Raw genomic sequence first — 4,803 nt, 5'->3', positions numbered from 1 at the left:
CACCTTGGCATCCTCCTTACCCCTCATTCATTGGGTTTGCATTGGGAGAGATCACCCAACAAATTTTGATTGTATCATACTTTGTTTTTCATTATTCACTAACCAAAATTCCAAAAATATGTCAATATATAGTTTGTTGCTTTTGTAGGTAGTGTGTGTGATCACCAATGCCTCATCAAGCTCACATCTAGGGTTTGACACCCTCAATACAAGGAGACTAATCAAGAGATGGATCACATTGAATCTAGACATCATTTATGGGTCCCCATGATCTTCACATGTCATTTTGATCAAGATTTCATCAAGAGTTTGAAGCTTGTTTGACTTGGAAGCCCTAATTCATCTAGGTATCTTGTGTGACTTCCTCAAGACATTTCCTCATCAATTGATCAAATATTTCAAGGGATACATCATATTACATCATCCTACACGTATATGATCCTCCATGAGTCCCAAAAATCAAGAGAATATCAAGTTTGCAAGTTGGTTCATGGTGGTTGACCAGAGAAAGTCAACTAGTCAAAACCGGGGTTTCCTAGACCCTATATCCTACAATTTTTGTCATATGAAAATGATTCCAAGAGAAAAGTTACTCATAATGACATTCCAAACAACTTTCATGTTAAAGTCTAGAGCTAGTTTTTCTTGGAAAGTCATTTTTTATGGTAAACGATTATAGGTCATTTTGTTTGAACCCTAGCTAGGAGGCCAACTTCCCAAGATGATAATTTGATAAATTTTTATGCTATGGAAGCCATTCAAGTCTCATGATCAAACTCAAGATGTCCTCTTCAACTTTTATGTTTGGAGGAAGTTCAAATTCAACTTTCAAATGCATGTGCCAAGAGGAAACATTATAGGTTATTTTGGGTCATTACCTTTGAACAGGTGATTTTCCTCAACTTCTAAAATGCATAACTCCTTCATTCCAAATCCAAATGAGGTCAAATTTGTGACTAAATTGAAGAGGTTTTAAATATATACAACTTTGATTAAGTAACGTTTTCTATTTGAAGTCCATAACAAAAGTTATTCAAGGTGGAAGAAGTGAACATTTGACTTGGTACTTAGAAAAAATTTCATTTATGTTTGATTTTTCAAACTTCCACCTCAAAATTCATCATGATCCAAGCTTCAAATAGAAAAGTGTTCAACATGAAAGTTATTCCCCTTTGATCTCACCTTTCCAAAGAATCAAAGATCATCTCATTTGGATCAATATTGAAGGACTTGCACATGGGTCTAATGCATGGTACCATTTGGAAGATTCTCATGACCAATTTCTATTCCACATCGCATGGCTTAATGAATTGCTTTCAACATCACATGTGCATGATTTTGGACCTATTCCTTCATTATTTAGGCTTTGTACATGCCCATGCAAGCTTGCATGATGAAATTGCTATTTTTTGGATTTCAAAAGAAAGTGTGTGGAAAGAATTTGAATTGGCTATAAATACAAGTTCTATGAGCTCAGAACTTGATGAATACCTTGCCCAAGGTTTGCAAAGACAACTCAAACCCCTCACTCCATATAATTGCTTGAAGATTTCTTTGAAATCGAGTTTGAATTTCACCTTCTGTTTTGAAATTCAAACTCCAATAATTCATTGCCATTTCCATCTCAATTGATCACTGCAAGCAAGAGGAAGATGAATCAAGCAAATCTAGATCAAGATCAAGCAAATTTGAAACAACTTGAAGGTGAAAATTCAGAAACTTCATCTCTTCGATTCTCTCTCAATTCTTCACTATTCTTTGTGATTTTTGGTTGGTTGAAGTCCTACCAATGTAGGAAACAAGAATGAGTTCCTTTGAGGTCAAATCGAAGCAACTCAGATCATGAACCTCAAATTTCAAATCCATGCATCTTTCAATATACTTGGAATTCGAAGAAATGGAGGTCAGATTCGTGCTACTGAGCATTTTATCTTCAAAGTAGTGTACTCACTTTTCATTTTTGATGATGTTTTGGTTGGACCAGTCTGGTGGTCCTCACCAGACTAGAGCTAGGGCTCTGGTGGTATGCTGGCATTGCCCAAACTATCTGATCTTGGTTCCACGTTTTAATCAGGACCCTTATTTTTGCATACCACACATGTACGCACGTTGACTGAGGTGTTGGATGGAAGCACGCGCTTTGTCATCAAATCTCCCACCTCAATTAATAAGGGAAATCTGATGGCCCTTGTTTTTTTGAATTTCTTTTTATTTTCTGATTTTTCATTTAATCCCTTTATTTTGTTTAATTCATATTAATTTCAGTTTTAATCCAAAAAATATGGGACTTTCACCAAAAATCTTTAAATATTTTCCTTTTTCCTTTTCTGAATTAAAATTATTTTTTGGATTAATTTTGATATTTTTAAAGAATTAAATGTTTTTGTGCATATTTTTATTTGTTTAAAAATACTTTTGACTTTCCAAAAATTATGAAATTTTTTCTCTAAGGTTCTTTGACCTTGTTTGACATAGGATAAATCTCTTGGCCATTTATTTGGTGTTTTGAAGATGTTTTAGGTTTTGACCAAACTAATTTGTATTTTAATGCATTTTTAATTTGATTTTTAATTGATTCATTGTGTAAAAATTGTGTTGAGCCATTTTTATGGTCTTGTGATGTTTGACTATTCTCTTGGGCCTTGGTCAAGGTTGATTTGACTTTTATTGGATTAAAATCATTGGATTTAGGGGATTGATGAAATGTACATTTCATCTCCCAAAATGAATGAATGATTTTAATTTGGTAAAATTCCTCCCATGACCAATTTGTGTTTCTCTCATTTCCCCTCCCCTTTCATCTTCATCCCTATTCTTTCCCATTCCTTTCATTGACAAATGAAATCTCAATATCCTAAGGCTAATTGGTTCATCAATGACCTTGTGTCAGATGAACCAATACAAGTATGGATGAGATAGGCCCATCCCTTTGGATCTTTTCTTTTAGTGTGTGGTATGTTTTAGGAGTTTGGTTCATTATACCAAATCTCTAATATGCATTAACACCTAAATTTTTATTGCCCGACCTCAGATAGTTGTGACTTCTACATAAGTCCAATTACGATTGCTTAACATAGAGCTAAATTTGACCCCAAAGGCATATCATTCTAGTAAGTGAGATTGTAAGTCTCCCATATTTCATGGTATTGTATGAAAACTTGGCCTTTTTTCCTTCCTATGGAAGATGTCTTGGTTCAAGGATCCATGCTTGTGAATGGATGGTTGAGTGTTCTCCAAAGAATGACCTAATCAATTGAAAAGTAAAACACCACTAACATAAATTAACTTTGACTAACATTTTACTAACTCTTATTAATCTTGCTTTACTTTCAAGTCATTTACTTTATGCAATTTAATTTCTAGTCATTTATCATTCATTGACATTAACATTTCATTAAACTTGTTTATGTTTATACCATTTTCACTTTGCTCATTTGAGCCATATATTGTGATTATATATACTTTGTTTGTGTATTTTGTTTGTGCTTGTGGTCTTAGGAACCTAAAATACCTAATAAACAACAAAAACCCCTAAAAATGTTTGTTGGACCGTTTGAGCTTGATCTGAACTTTTGGACTTAGGACTAGCAACATTCCATATGCAGAAGGACTTGGCCAATGCCAACATTTTGAGACCAAGTTATTGTGATTTGAGCCTTCACCTGATGCAAGTATTGGGATCTATTTGAACTTATCTGCTACATGGTCTTGATGCAACTATTATTTTGATCTTATGTCTGATGCGTTATTCTGAGTTAATCAAGGAGTATTTCATCTAATATATGAGAAGACAAAGAAGACTACTAGCTATAGGATTTGCTTGCTTGGATGTGGCTATCTTTATTTGAGGCCTTGATCTTTATGATGCTTGATATTGCTAATTGCTTGTGGATAATTGTTTGATTCAAAGTCCAAAGGGAAAATGGGTTTTCTATATGACATTCTTGTCTGTTAGATTGCATCCCATTGGTTAGATCTTTTCAACTCTTAACTTTTAAATTTATGCTTAAGATTAGTCTCTTCATCTCCTCCCACTTCTTAAATTTCAAAATCTCTCCCCCTTTTCAAAAATCTTCTTTGCTTGTGATTTCAAACTTAGACTCTGCTTAAATGATTAGAAACTTTGACCTTATGTCAATGAATTTTCAAACCTTTTTCTAAAATAAAACTTGTAACTAAATCTAATCATATTGATTTAAAATTTCAAAAGACAAAAAGAATTAACAATCATTCAAACTTTTGGGCCCTTTGTGCCACTTTTAACTTAAATTTTGATTAAAATCAATCCACTCATTTTAAAATTGATACCATGAACTACGAGGTTTTGATTCCTCATTTTTATGTTGGTACGTAGGCACAAGTCCTAAGTGTTGATTCTAAGTGTTGGCAGCAATTTTAGTAAAACAAAGAGTGTTCACAAGATGTCATGTGTGATGTCTTAACATAAGATATCCTATGTACCTGCTGGAGTTAAAGAACATGTTCGCAGGATTGTTTCAGAATGCCACTTACAATGCTAATGCGTCTGATATTGGATGTACCTGCTGGAGCTTAATTGGAAGACATGTTCATGCAGGATTGTTTCAGATGACATACACAATGTCATGGTATCTGATATGGCTGTACCTGCTATAAAAGGAAATTGGATTATGCAGGATTTTTCCAGATGTTAGACCCGATGTCATGACATCCTGTACATAGAACATTCAGTATGAATGTCTGGTGTTTTGTGATTGCACAATTAATGTCAATCATTGGTTGATTGAAGATATGGCTAGCTGGCGCATTCTTTCAGGGATTTCA

Source organism: Lathyrus oleraceus, chromosome 2, assembly GCF_024323335.1.
Source record: "Lathyrus oleraceus cultivar Zhongwan6 chromosome 2, CAAS_Psat_ZW6_1.0, whole genome shotgun sequence".
NCBI classification, from domain to species: Eukaryota; Viridiplantae; Streptophyta; class Magnoliopsida; order Fabales; family Fabaceae; genus Lathyrus; species Lathyrus oleraceus.
The sequence above is the reverse complement of the archived record's forward strand: the minus strand, read 5'-3'. Positions refer to the sequence as shown.